This window comes from Gossypium raimondii, chromosome 11 (assembly GCF_025698545.1).
Source record: "Gossypium raimondii isolate GPD5lz chromosome 11, ASM2569854v1, whole genome shotgun sequence".
NCBI classification, from domain to species: domain Eukaryota; kingdom Viridiplantae; phylum Streptophyta; class Magnoliopsida; order Malvales; family Malvaceae; genus Gossypium; species Gossypium raimondii.
Window position 1 is genome coordinate 4,362,629 of NC_068575.1, and position 15,078 is coordinate 4,377,706.

Below are 15,078 nucleotides of genomic sequence, written 5' to 3' on the forward strand. Positions count from 1 at the left end.
GTGGATTGCAACATTAATAATTAATAATTTTAAAAAAATTAAAATTCAAAAAAATTACTAAATATTTTAAATTAAAAAAATTAAGTAATCATTAATGTGGCATACACGTGAACGCCACATGGATGTCATGTCATAAAGTTAATAGATGTTAACTTTTCTATTCATTTTGAAATAATTTGACAAAAACAAAAACAAAAATTAAATAGATGATTAAAATAACTTTTTATAAACTTAAAGGACCAAATAAGTCAATAGGTCAAAATTTTTATAAACCAAGCCATTACTATATGGATACATGGAAAAAAAAAAAACAAACATTTTTGCACATACAGACATATTTTTGAAAAATTAACTCGGAAACCACGCCACATGACATTCAACAAATCATTAAATCTTTTGATCAACCAATGAATTTTTTTTCCTAATTTAGGAGACTCAAGTATAGAACCAAGGAAGTTGTTGATTACGGTATAAGAAACGGAAACTATCAATGGTGTTATTGGTGAGGAGAAAATGAATGTAAATCCAAGAGAAGTGTTGAATTATCCCACGTTTTTTTAAAGCCAAAAGTAAGATATTTAGGAACTAAAAGTTTATAAAACTAATTAATATTATATATAAAATCTAACCATAAGGTTAGGTGAGATGGCAAGGGTCTCTTCTACCTTAATAAGTGGTTGAGGGTTAATGACCTACAAAAAAAAAGCAGCGGACTTATGGAGAAAGTTAGAAACCCTATACTTGACAAAGTCTCTTCCTAATCATTTGGTGCTAAAGTAGCGGCTATACACATTCTGTATGGTAGAAGATGAGTCCATCAGGGATAACATCAGTGAGTTTTTTTTCTCTCTTGAATGATTTGAAGAACATCGAGGTTCATATTGATGATGAAGATCAGACTATGCTACTACTGTACTTTTTGCCCCTTCAAATAAGTCTTTTAGGAAGACCCTGATTTATGGTAGAGATAAACTCTCGCTCAAGGATGTGAAGGGAAACTTGTTGAGCAAAAACAAACTCAACAATGAGTTTGGTTCGAGTAGCAGGTCAGGTTGGCAACCCTCAGTGTTTGTTGCGAGAAACAAGTTTGGATCAAAGTCAAGGAATCAAGACAAGGTATGTGATTACTGCAAGAAGTTGGGTCACATTAAGGCAAATTATTATAAACTGTAAAATAAAAATAGGAGGGTTGCTGAGAGCAAGGAGAAAGAAGTAGTTGATGCTAATATGGCCGAAGTCAAGGGTAATGATTGGTTGTTGGTGTCTACAATCGAAAGGTCTAAGTTTACGTCCGAGTGGATCCTAGATTCAATGTGTTCTTTCCATATGAGTCCTAACAAGGACTGGTTTTCCACATACAATTAAGTTGATGGTGGAGTTGTGCTTATGGAAAATAATTCATCCTGTAAGATAACTAGTGTTGGTACCATTTAGATCAGGATACACGATGGGACAGCCAGGGCACTATCAAATGTCAAACATGTGCTTGATTTAAGGAAGAATCTCATCTCTTTGAGTATGTTAGACTCAAACTGTTGTAGAATCATCATTTAGTCAAGCGACATTAAGGAATTTCATGAAGCTCTCATTTTGATGAGAGGTCAAAAGACCAACAGTCTATATATTCTTCATGGTTCAATTGTGACTAGTGTAGCAGTAATTTCCTCGACAATTATGGAGTCAAAGTCGACTCAACATTGGTATAAGAAATTTGACTCTTTCAGGTTAAGCATTGGTTTTGCAATTAAGAGTCTTTTACTTTTCAAGTTCAGACACTAGTTTGGACTTGGTTAGTATCCTGCAAAGGTCCAGATAAGTCGTGACGGACTCAAAAAATGAGGTATGAGAAAATACAAGTCAAGGTGGAGATTTGTGGAGTGTGCCTCGTACTTATGATACGACATTGTGGCAAGGAAGAGACAACGCTCCAACGACGCAACACTCGATGTCTCAACGAGAAGAAAACGATGTGACGACTTGTTTCCCAATTCAATCGAATTTTTTCTCCTAGTTAAACGCTGCTATTTTTCCTAATCAAACTCTGATTAGTCTAGGTTATTTTAGTCATATTTAATTTACAAATTTATCTTACAAAAGGAGCCATTGTAACCTAGAATAATCACTTCAGATTAATCTTCCTCATCTTTAAGATTGAGAGAGTTTTGTGAGCTTTTAAGTGAATTTGGGTTTTAGCTAGAGTGATTTATTTTTTTAGGTTTAGGGTTTCTGTTAAGAATATCTCCATCTTGTACTTTTTTAGTTTTTGCTCATTAAGTAAAGTCTGTTTTGTTTATCATTTTTTGTCCTCTTCATTGGAGGAATTTTTCCGTGTAGATATTTGTATGTTTGATCTTCTTTACTTTTATTTTCTCGCTGTTTATACAGGTCGATCTCCCCCCCCAAAATACTACTATGTTAAGAAACTAAAAGATTGAAAAGTTAAAATAAACTAAAGCAATATATTTAAAAAGAAAACGGAAAAAATTTATATCGTAATTAGATCTTTGTGCAAGTTACAATGAATGAAAACAATTTTAGATTGTTTTCTCACAAACACTTGACTTCTATTCTTATCTTTAGATTGTGTTTACCTTTATCGCCTACTTCACTATTACTCATCTTTCTTGTTAAGTCAATCTCTAGGTTTTGAAATATATGAAACAAACAATATATATAGATATATCTTTCGAAAATTTTACCATATATGGTCACCATCAAACATAAGAACCAAAGAAAATTATTACTTTGATTAATTCAAGACAAGTACAAACAATAATTGTGGATGAACAAATACAAGAATCAAAGAAAATGATGGATCGAAGCCAAGATGAAGCCAATTTCTACCATAATATTAAGGTTTGATGTGGGTATAAGGCAAATCATAAAGAGTGGAATAACTAAATTTAATAATTTTAATCATTCTTCAAAATCTTTAAAATTTTGATTCCAATGATTTAGGTACAACATCCCTTGACTTACAATTTAAGTAAAAAATACATATAACATTGTGCTTAAAAGTGTTCATAAATAAAGTGGCTTGACTTTCTATGAATCAAACTCAAATTTAATTTTTTCAACTTTAAAATGGCCCAACCCAACTTAATTTAATTGTTAAAAATAAAATATGATAAATGTAAGCCCATGAACACCTCCAATTGCACTCTAACCACAATATTACCCAACACAAAATGAAAGCGTAAAATGCAAGAGTTAGGCAATAGTGGCACTATAATTAAGGCCCCAACTAGATAAAAACAGATTCAAGATAGCAATGTAAATAAAACAGATTCAAGATAAGAATAAGAATAAGAGTTCTTCGGGTGTGTAACGGATGGGGGTAGGATTTGTTCTGATGTGATATTTGTTTATGAATAAATGGAGTTTTGTGTTGATATTTGCATATGTGCATATTATAAATAAATTTTGTAAGTGGGCCAAGTCACACACTAGACTTCTAGCTCACTCATTTGTTTTATACGTTTCAAGTGACCCTCAAACTTAAGACTTGGCGGCGACCCCGGAGCTTAGTTTAGACATTTTAAACTTTAAGAATTTTTTTACTTATTATGAACTTTTCGGACTTTCGGACTTTTTAATTTGTTTTTGGGACATTAATTTTGGTATTTTTTTATTTTGCAAACATAATATTTTAATTGGTATTTCTAACAAAGTCGGTATAACTGATGAACCACTATGATTTTCAAAATTAAAAACTCTAAAGAAATTTTTTCATTGCATATGTTTTGAAATCAATAAAGTGAGTATGAGATATACCGGAAAAGCTGGCCTTGAGCCGGTGGTTATTAACAGGCCTTAAGCATGTGTTTATTTAGCAGGCCTTGAGCCCGTGGTTATTTAGCAGGCCTCGAGCCGGTGTTTATTTAGTAGCCCTTGAGCTAGTGGTTATTTAGCAAGCTTTGAGCCAGTGTATATTTAACAGGTACTATGTACCAGTGAAGGATACTGTACTGGTGGCTTGAGATCCTACATGTGTTGCGGATTCTCTGAAGCTTGTGTGAGTAGCATCATGCATCAGCTAAAGTCCTTATCTTAGCTTGTATGAGCATTATCCTTCTGTGTATCCGAATTGAATTTACTATTAATATTTGGGCAAAATAATTAACTATTAAAAGAAAAATGTTATGAGATGATATGTTAATTTGTATTTCAGTAGATATTTATTTGACACATTATATTTTGATGAATCTTCTAGGTTTAAGTGTTTTGGAAAGTTGAAACAATGATTTATGGTAAGGGTTGTTGGTTTCATGTTTTGTATGTTTTATAATTGGATTAATAGGTATGTCTTGTTTTGATTTATGAACTTACTAAGCTTAATGAAAGCTTACTTTATGTGATTGTATGTCTTTGTAGATTGTCAAGTTTTTGTTGTCGATTGGAAAGTCATTGGAGATCACACTATCTGGCAACTCATTCGGTAGTTATTCGTTAATTTTGGCCCGATTATAAGCGGTATGTAAATAGGGTTTTGGATATGTAAATTAATTAGTATTTTGGTCCTATCATGGACACTTGAAATTATGGTTGTGTATTGATGTAAATCATATTTGGTAACTTGGTTAGTTGTGGTTTGTGATAGTGGTTGCATAAGTTGATATCTAGATGCATTTAAATGGTTGTATTGGTAGTTTAGGTTAATAGGCAACCTTGAAATGCTTTGTGTTTGAAGAATGATTAATTTAGTCATGGTAAGATATGATATTATGATAAGTTGAATGAACATTTGATGATTTGAATATGATTGAATATTGATGTGTTATTTTGCATTTAAAGGATGAAAGAATTTACTTGTAGTACATGTTAGATTGGATGATGGGTGTTTATGATTCAAATTGAGGTTCCATTGAAGGCATATTGGTTAGACATTTAGGTTGGATGATTTTATTATGTTTTGGCATGTTTTAATGTGTTTTGAATAGGTAAAAATGCTTGAAAATGGTTTGGCTTCAAACTATAAAAATGGTAGATGAAAAATCTTGGTTTTGAAGTTATTTTTGGTGCACACGGCCTAGGACACTAGCTGTCACATGACTGTGTGCCACACATGGTCGTCCACACGGCCGTATGGTTGTTTGATTTTAGGTGAAAGTTTTTTCACATGATCACAGTTAGTTACATGGCCTGAGAACACTGGCATGTGGGGTAGCCACACGGGCGTGTTTGGGGACACACGGACTAGCCTCTGTCGTGTGACCCCTTTTTACAGTTTGTTCAAATTTTCATAGAAATTTCAATTTAACCTAGAATTGATCCCGGTTTGTTTTAAATGTTTCGTAAGCTTGAATTAGGTCCAAAATTGATTGAAAAGCATGGAAATGGTTGATGATGAATTATTTTGATTATCTTTAAATAAATTATGAAAAATGTTAAAATTTCATAGCTGTAAGACCTTATAGTCTGGGTTGGTAACCTGATCGAGTATAAGGTGTTACAAAGGTTCAATTGTGACTGGTGTAGCAGTAATTTCCTTGAAAAATTATGGATTCAGAGTCAACTCACATTGGTATAAGAAAATTGACTCTTTTAGGTTAAACATTGGTTTTGCTATTAAGAGTCTTTCAGTTTTCAAAGTTCAAATACAAATTTTGACTTGGTTAGTTTCTTGCAAAGGTTCAGGTAGGCTGTGACGGGTACAAAAAATGAGGTATGTGAAAATACGAATCAAGGTGGAGATTTGTGGAGTGTGCCTCGTATTTATGATACAACGTCACGACAAGAAAGAGACGACGACATAGCACTCGATGTCCCGATGAGAAGAAAACGACGTGGTGATGTGTTTCCCAATTTAATCGAATTTTCTTCTCTTAGTTAAACTCTGTTATTTTTTCGTAATCAAACTTTGACTAGTCTAGGCTATTTTAGTCATATTTAATATACAAATTTAGCCAATAGAAGGGGCCTTTGTAACCTAGAATAATCACTTAAGATTAATCTTCCTCATCTTTAAGATTGAAAGAGTTTCGTGAGCTTTTAGGGGAATTTTGAGTTTTAGCTAGAGTGTTTTATTTTTTGAGGTTTAGGGGTTTAGGTTTTTTATTAAGATTATCTCCATCTTGTGCACTTTTAGTTTTTGCTCATTAAGTAAATTCTCCTTTGTCCATGATTTTTTGTCCTCTTTATTGAAGAAATTTTTTCACGTAAATATTTGTGTGTTTTATCTTCTCTACTCTTATTTTCTCGTTGTTTATACGGATCGATCCAAAAAAATACTACTATATTAAGAAACTAAAAGATTGAAAAGCTAAAATAAAGTAAAATATATATATTTAAAAAATATTTTTTTACCGTAATTAGCTCTTTGTGCAAGTTACAAGGAATGGAAATAGTTTTAGATTGTTTTCTCACAAACACTAAATTATATTCTTTATTTTTAGATTGTGTTTATTGTTATCTCCTTCTTCACTAATTCTTATCTCAATCTCTAAGTTTTGAAATATATGAAACAAACAAGATATATAGACACATCTTTTGAAAATTTTACCACATAATGGTCACCATCAAATATAAGAACCAAAGAAAATCATTACTTTGATTAATTCAAGACAAATACCAAACAATAGTTGTGGATGAACAAATATAAGAACCAAAGAAACATGATGGATAAAAAGCCAAGATATGAAGCCAATTTCTACCATAAGGTTAAGGTTTGGTGTGGGTATAAGGCAAATCATAAAGAGAGGAATAACTGAATTTAATAAATTTTCAATATCTTTAAAATTTTGATTCAAAGGATTTAGACACAACATCCATTGACTCACAATTTAAGTAAAAAATGCATATAATATTATGCTTAAAAGTGTTCATGAACAAAGTGGCTCGGATTTCTATGAGTCAAACTCGAGTTTAACTTTCTCAACTTTAGGATAGCCCGACCCAACCTAATTTTATTGTTAAAAATCAAATATGATAGATGCAATCCCATGAACACCTCCAATTACACTGCAACCACAATATTACACAACACAAAATGAAAGTTTAAAATGCAAGACTTAGTCAATAGTAACACTTATAATTAAAGCTCCGACTAGATAAAAACAGATTCAAGATAGCAATGTAAATAAATTATAGAGTAAGTATGGCATGAAACAATTACGTCACATTAGCATAAGCCTTTTTCAATCAAATCATGTCACGTAATCGCATTTCTAAAAACAATCAACTATTTATTAATTGAATCTTTAATGAATTGCTAAATTAATTTGTTATCATTTAATTATCACATGAAATGTATAATTTATTTTTTAATTTTTCAAAGTATTCACGAGAGCAAACCAATAAAATGATTGGTTAATTTACTTCACAACATTTTGCATTTTCTAGAAGTTTAAGAAAGACTTTTAAGATTTAAAATATATTAAAAGGAAATTACTACAATTACCTTTCAACCTAAACTTTAGGTAATTTTATTTTGATTATGGATTGTATAAATTTAATAAAGAAAATGGGAAAAAAAAAGAAATTATACCTGTTAAATTTGTAATAGCCCAATTTGCCCGGCCCATAATAAAAAACCAAATAATTTTTTTTTAAAACCAAATAGTTCACAGCCCATTTACAATGTAAAAGTCCAGTTACGAAAAATAAGCCCAAATATTACAGAGCCCAATAAACCAAACCCAAGTGGCCCAAATACCCTAGCAACAGTCGGCTCCCAGCACCACAGCAGCCAAACCCTCCTCTGCGCATGCCAATCCTCTGCCCTCACGTGCACCTTCGTACTCTCTACGTCCACCGCCTCCGTACACAGTACCTGCAAATAGAACAAAAATAACGCAACAGAAAAGAAAAAATTGTATTTTTTCTCTGTTTTTATTTCATTTTGAATACGGGGTTATAAAAGGGGGAGAAAATATTTGTAAGTTTTTCACAGAGACAAAATCATTAGAAAAAGAAATCAAAATTTGAGATAAGGTGATTTTTTCTTTTCTTTTTGCGTTTTTTTATTTTTATTAATCGTATGTAAAAATAAAAAATAAAAAAGGAGAAGAGGGAGGCTTACCTAGCCTTCAGATCTGCTCAAAGGGGGTTAAAAAACCAACTCGGCGTGCCTCCGACCACCGATCACGGCGAAACTGTGGTGGAAGTGTGGTGAAAAAGCGGCGGCTGAAGCTGGGGTAAAACCCGAGTAGAGAAAAAGCAACAACCCTTTTTTTAAAAAAATAAAAAGCCTAGGCTGTATTGGTTTTCTTTTTTTAGAAAATTTTAGTTTAAATACACATAATATGACGCCGTTTCGAGTCAGGGTTCATAGGCGTCAAAACGACGCCGTTTAAGGCCATAACTCGCGCGACCCGACCCGCTCCTGAGGGATCTGTTTTTGAGCTTTGTGATATTTATCCCCTGGTACATCCGCATTTGCAGGGTGTTCCAATTACATCCTATTTTTTTTTTAATTTTCACCTCGCATTTCATTTTATTTTATTTTATTTTGGCCCATGTTGCAGTGCTGCGTTTTGGGACTGGGGATATTTCCATTTTGCCCCCCGTATTATTCGCACATTATACTTTGGCCCTTCATTTTGTTTTATTTTCGTTTTTTTCTTGTAACTCTGTTTTGATTTCAATATAGTCCTCTGATTAGTTTATACTTATTCTGATTTAATTAGTTTTATGAATTATTTTCCTCAATCAGGCCCTTTTTTTTTTGCTTATTTTACACTTTTATTTTCATCATGATTGCAATATAGTCCTTTAATGGATTCATTTTTATTGTTTGTTTATCAACCTGTCTAATATTATTTATGCTAACATTATTTTTATTTTTATATTATATTCATTGTTATTTTTATTTAAACTTTATTTATTAATTCTTTTGATTATTTATTATCCTATAATTTTTTAATGAATTCAAACTAAGTATTAAATACTGTTTTCATAATTTTTATTTTTACGTATTATTTAGTTTAAATAATTTTTATGTTATTTTAAAATTTGTTTACTTTTACTTGGTTCTATTTTAAAATTTTTCTTACATATTTTACATTAAACTTTTATATGATTATTTTAACTTGCTTTGTAAATTATCCATGTAAAGTCGCTTTGCCACATTATTTTATTTTAAGGTATTTTATATATTAATTATTTTAAAATTATCTTATACTATTTTCTTTAAATCAATTTATATTAGCTATTTAAAACTCATTTTCAAGTACTATTTACTTTTTCACTTATTTAAATTGTTTTATGTATATATTTTAAACCCTATTTCATTATGTGCTTTGTTTATTTCAACTTTTGTATATATTATTATTTATACCAAAATTATCATGTATTATTTATTTAGACTAATATATATATATATATATGTATGTATACATATTAGTTTGCATATTACTTATTTTAGTTTTCTTCATATGCAATATCCACTTTAAATTCATTTATGTATTAATATTTCACCTAGTACTTATTTCCTATTCTTTTTACCAAACTTCAATATTCATTTTATTTTATTTTAAAAACTTGTTATATTTTATTTGTGTTAATTTGTTTGGTATTTCTTTCAAAATTGGCTTTAAATTCATTAGCTTTTGAATGTTAGCATAATATATGATGTGAGACTATTGCTATATATATGTATACCTTAATTTGCACTTTTGTATTTACATTGTTATTTATATTCTTGCTATGTATTATTATGCCATGCATACAATTACGCTCTTATTTCTCGTTATCGTATCATGAGCCAAATTTCAATGTATGTGATCATTATTAAATTTTTTTTGTCAAGCCAATCGACTAAATACTTTTTGAGTCGTTTTGTTTTTAAAATACGTTTCGAAGTGTGGAGAATCGTACCCTAACTTACGGGGTCTCAATTTTCTTGTTAATTCGAAATGTCCTTTTATTTTCTAAGAGCATATGTTACTTTAAAATTTTAAAAGCAAGTCACAAGCCGTCTTTGGAACTTCGAGGGATCGTACTCTAACTTACGGGGTTTCGATTTTCTAATCGATCTAAAATGGCTAAACATTTCTCATTTTGCAAAATCGCTAAATTTCAATAAAGTTTTGGAAGGTTAGCTTATTCTCGAGAATTCAAATGTCGCATTCTAACTTACGGGATATGACATTCTATTGTCTCGAGACGAGAAAGCCTTTTACACCAGTTCAGATTTATCCAAGTTTTATTTTGAAATACAGTATTAATAAAAAGGAAATTGCTTTTAATCTTTTTGCATTTTCGGTATTCGACTCTAAGACATTAATTAATCAATTCGGTACCAATTTTGGGCGTTACGAGGGTGCTAATCCTTCCTCGTATGTAACTGACTCCCGAACCCATTTTTCTCACTAAAATTCGTAGACCAAAATTGTTTTCAAGGTGATCCATCAAACCTCAACGAAGGATCAGTGGCGACTCCAACTTGGAGTTAATTAATAATAACACAAGTAATATGCACGATGTTAAAATGAAAAAAAAAAGATTTAAATTGTTTATTAAGGTGTTGTCATCAATCTTGAGTTAGTGTTGAGTTAACTTGTGACACTAACACAGTAAAACACTAAATAAATAGTATAGATATACAATTGATGAAAGTATTAAAGTGTGCATAATAAAATTTGAAATGCCTAAAAATATTAAAATGAAGTTTTAGCTAAGTGGTAAATTAAAAGTTTTACTAATACAATTGGTACGAGTTCAAATCCCACCATATGTATATTTTATTAATTTTAAAACTTAAAAGGCTAAAATATAACTTATTTTAATAACGAAAGGGTGTTTCAATGATTTTTCTAACCGAGGTGGTGACACCAATTCAAGTAAAACACCTAATAAATAATACAAATAACAACAACAAAAAGGATTAAATAAATATTAAAAAAGAGAGAGAGAAAAATGATATTATACCTATTAAATTATTATTAAAAACATCAATGTTCTCAATTCAGAAATTTATCTCATCTATATTAACCGAGATTGGAAACAAATAAGGTAAGGGTAAAAAAAGCTTGGTACAAGTTAAATGTTATTTCACAAGACCCTAACTTTGCTAATTTGTGATAAGAAGTAAAGAATAATTAACTAATTTGTGATCTAAGGCAAATCTTAACATCTTCAAAGGTTTAATGTAGAGGGTGGATGTGAAATGCCCCAACACAGTTCAACTTTTGCAATTCAAATAGTTTTGGATGTTTTCAGAAAAAAATTGTAAATTCAAGGTGAAATTTTATGATTTTTTTAGTTGTGTTGTGACTTGTGATTATCTCTTTTAGTTAACCACATTATTAAAGTATAAACTTACCATAAAGTTGACATCCACTCAAATGAAGATATATAATATAATTGAGGAAGGCGATGAAACATTTTTGACAAGAAATGACCCAAGAGATTGTTGTCTCCCAATGCAATTAGTTGCAATGAAGAAATGTTGAAGATTGACCTGCAAGGAATTAGATAAACCATTTCTTGGCATAAAGAAGGTATTAAACTATGTAAAATTTACATGTGGAAGATTTATTATTTGATGTCATTGTTAAAAATTGTAAATTTAAGGTGAAATTTTATGATTTTTCTTCACGCACCCAAGTCCTAATAGCTAAAAAGTATCAAATGTGAAATCAACTTGCTTTTCTGAAGCCAAAAGTATTACTATATTAAGAAACTAAAACCTAACAATATCAAATTGCTTATCATAAAAGTCAAGTGATTATTACCCAAATATAAATATTCTAACTTTGCTATGTTTGAAATTCTTCCAAAAACTTGACATCCAAACAAGTCAAGGATAAAGTAATCAAACATATTCCAGCAAAGATGAGTAAAGGTTATCAATTTAGTGTGACTTAAGAAGTAAGCTTTTCAACGTATGCAAAGGCGGCTGCTTTGTATGTTTTGGGAAGGTTGCACAGTCGGTTCGTTAGCTTACTGCGTCAGAGGTTGGCGAGCCCAAGAGACAAAATGGCGTGGGATTCGCCATTGAGAAGCGTTGATCTAGCATAAGACGATCCCACAAAAGCGATTGTTAGCTAGAGTCAGGTTTCACCAAATCGTAAGTCTAAATCATTGGAGCTGGTGGTCGTAGGCATCCACTTCCACTATAACTGGCTTATTCGGTTTGGGAATGATCATCTAAAAGCCGAGGATTGAACCCAAGGCAGAACGAGACAACTGGAGGCTGGAATCTCCCATAAGAATTTTCTTTCTCTCAACTCTATTTTTAATTTTTCTAATTTTCGATTCAATATTCTTAATTCTGTTTTTATTTTATTTTTCGTTTCCAGATCCAACACTTTAATTCTGTTATTGTTTTTATTTTTTTCCAGGAACGCAGGTTGTCTTGGGCAAGACTCTGCCTGGGATTTCACGGAATATGATATTTTGCAAGTCCAGTCCTAAGGATTTGACCCTACTTCCATTTTACTATTCTTTTTCATTATTTATTAGGGATAGGATATTTTTGGTGCTTTCAACGACCGCATCAAATATTGGCGCCGTTGCCGGGGACTGGCAACGTACTAATCTTGTTTTTTGTTTCTTATGACCAGATCTGCTCAAGGTACTCTTGCGTTCGATTCAGAAACTGAAAAGACTGCTAGAGCCAATTGCAAGGAGACAAAGTTACGAAAAAAGCAGTCACTGGCGGTTGAAACTCAAAGTAACCTACTGCCATAAATAGAAGTCGACGACGAAGTTGAGTCTAGGGTTAACGAAAACCCTTCTCGAACACTTGAAAGCGAAAAAGTAGAAGTCGACTCACCAAAAGAAGTGCTTAACGCTAGGGTGAACGAAAACCCGAATCTAGCACACCAATCAATGGCTCAAACGATTCGGTAACTGGCCGAAGCTCCAACAGAACAACCGCCATTGTGCATCGCGTTTCCTACTATGGATACTGATTTTGAGTTGAAGTCAGGTTTAATCCAATTACTGCCAACTTATCGTGGGTTGCAAAATGAAAATCCCCACAAGCATCTGAAAAAATTTCATATGGTTTGTCTTAGCATGAAACCTCAGGGGGTAACTGAGGATCAGATTAAATTGCGTGCTTTCCCTTTCTCCCTAGCAGATTCCGTTAAGGAATGGTTATTTTATTTACCCTCTGGATCTATTACAACTTGGGCTGATCTATCTCGTTTGTTTCTGAACAGGTTTTTTCCAGCATCTCGAGCAGCTGAGCTAAGAAGAGAGACCGTTGGAATAAGGCAAAAAGAAGTTGAGTCCCTTTATGATTATTGGGAGCGGTTTAAGAAGTTGTGTGCAAGCTGCCCACAACATGGTATAACGGAGCAATCTCTCCTCCAATATTTTTACGAAGGTTTGAAGCCCATGGTGATGAATATGGTAGACGCTGCTAGTAGAGGAGCATTGGTCAACATCACTCCCCAACAAGCGAGAGATTTGATCTCCATAATGGCTGCAAATTCTCAGCATTAGTGGAGTAGGATAAAACTATAGATCCTATCTCCCTAAAGTTGCAGTGGAGTGAATTAAAACCATATATTTCATCTCTATGAATTGCAGTAGATCAAATTGCATCAGACTTATCTTTAAAGTTGCAGTAGAACAAGTTGAATCTACAGGTCTTATCTCCCTGAAGTTGCGGTGGAGCAGTCTAAAGATAGCAAATTTTGTTCTCTTGAGAAACTATAAGGTAAAAATCCTATCTCCCTAATGTTGCAGTGGAGTGGGTCGAAGCATCAATTCCTATATCTCTGAAGATGCAGTAGGATGGAATGAGGATACTTGAAGAAAAAAGAGCACCAAGGTCCAGCACGACCAGGCAAAATTAGCCATTTTAAAGTCTTTGCTCTGTTCCTGTTACACTAAACGAGCAAAGAGGGGCAGCTGTAATGGCCTAATTATTGCCCGGCCCGTAAATAAAACCAATAAAAAAATTAATATTAATGTCCATAGTTACAAGCCCAAAAATAATACAGACCAAATCAAATCGGCCCAGTAAACTAAACCCAAGCCTAAAAACCTTTAGCCCAATGCGCCCAAAACAAAGAAGGAATCAGAAAACCCTAGTGATTTCTGATACAGCTTCAGCTGCCACAGCCGAGCCACACCTCACACGCGTCTCCGTCCACGCCACGTACGCCCAGCTGGCCTCCGTACACCAGTACCTGTAACAAACACAAGCAAACAACATAGCAAAGAGAAAATTTTTGTATTTTGTATTTTTATTTTTATTTCCATATTCGGCTATAAAATTAGAGAGAAAGACTTTGTATTTTTTGTCTACGGATACTGAATAGAAAAAATAAAAAAGAAATCAAATACCAGTTTTTGCTTGAAGGTGAATCTAAAATTTTTTATTTTCTCAATCTATTTTATTTTTAGTTTTATAGATATAAGCGATAAAATAAAAGAGAAAGGAGAGGGTTTACTTGGTAACGCCTTTGGATCAGCACGAGAAGGAGCTAAAAAGCCCCTAGGGGTGCAGCTCCAACCACCATTGACGGTGTAATCGCGGTGGAGATTTGGCAGAGCCCCCGAGCGACGCGAAAGGTAGGGTTAAAACCTTAGTAGAGAGCATAGGTTTTTTTTTTTGATGGAAATGTTTTTTTAAAAATAGAAATTAGGTTTAAATAGTGCAATGATACGACACCGTTTTAGCAAGGATTCATAGGCGTTGAAACGACGCAGTGTAAGGTGAAGACCCGCGCGGTGACCCGACCTGGGGAGGATCCACATGTTTTCACTTTGGTGGGATATTTGCGAGCTAGGTCCTCCATCTTTGCACTTTGTTTTAAGTTGGTTTCTTTTGATTCTTCGAATTGGACTGCATAATTTCTTGCTGATTTCATTTTAGTCCATTTGCAGCGTTGCGTTTTGAGGTGTTGGGAATATTCCCCTTTTGGTCCCTCATGTTATTCGCGCGCTGCGCTTTAGTCCTTTTTGTTTTAATTCTATTTTTTGCTATTTAATTTTATTTTAATCCATTTTTGACCCATTATTTTGTTTTATTTTTTATTTTACCTTTTTACTTCTGTTTTAGTTCAAATTTAGTCCTTATTAGTGTTTTTTAATTTAATTGGTTCTTGTTTTTAATGTATTTGTTTTTAAATCTAGCATCATTTAATATTTAAATTTAACATCATTTTAAAATTTATC

At 32.4% G+C, this 15,078-nt stretch overlaps 1 protein-coding gene, 1 long non-coding RNA gene and 1 other non-coding gene across 4 annotated transcripts in view; all 3 read right to left on the reverse strand.

The window, feature by feature from the left end:
• LOC105761315 (receptor-like protein 52) overlaps window positions 1–15,078 on the reverse strand; it is a 169,281-nt gene that overhangs the window by 115,200 nt on the left and 39,003 nt on the right. The gene's annotated exons all lie outside the window — the stretch shown is intronic.
• LOC128034928 (uncharacterized) lies at window positions 7,523–8,195 on the reverse strand. 2 transcript variants are annotated; one of them, XR_008191254.1, is made up of 2 exons: window positions 8,021–8,195; window positions 7,523–7,771 (listed from the first exon to the last, which is right to left on the reverse strand). It is a non-coding gene; the product is annotated as an uncharacterized LOC128034928 (long non-coding RNA). The 2 variants fall into 2 exon arrangements; XR_008191255.1 differs by having other exon boundaries at window positions 7,523–7,947.
• LOC128035156 (small nucleolar RNA R71) lies at window positions 13,135–13,241 on the reverse strand. Its single transcript, XR_008191557.1, has one exon. It is a non-coding gene; the product is annotated as a small nucleolar RNA R71 (small nucleolar RNA).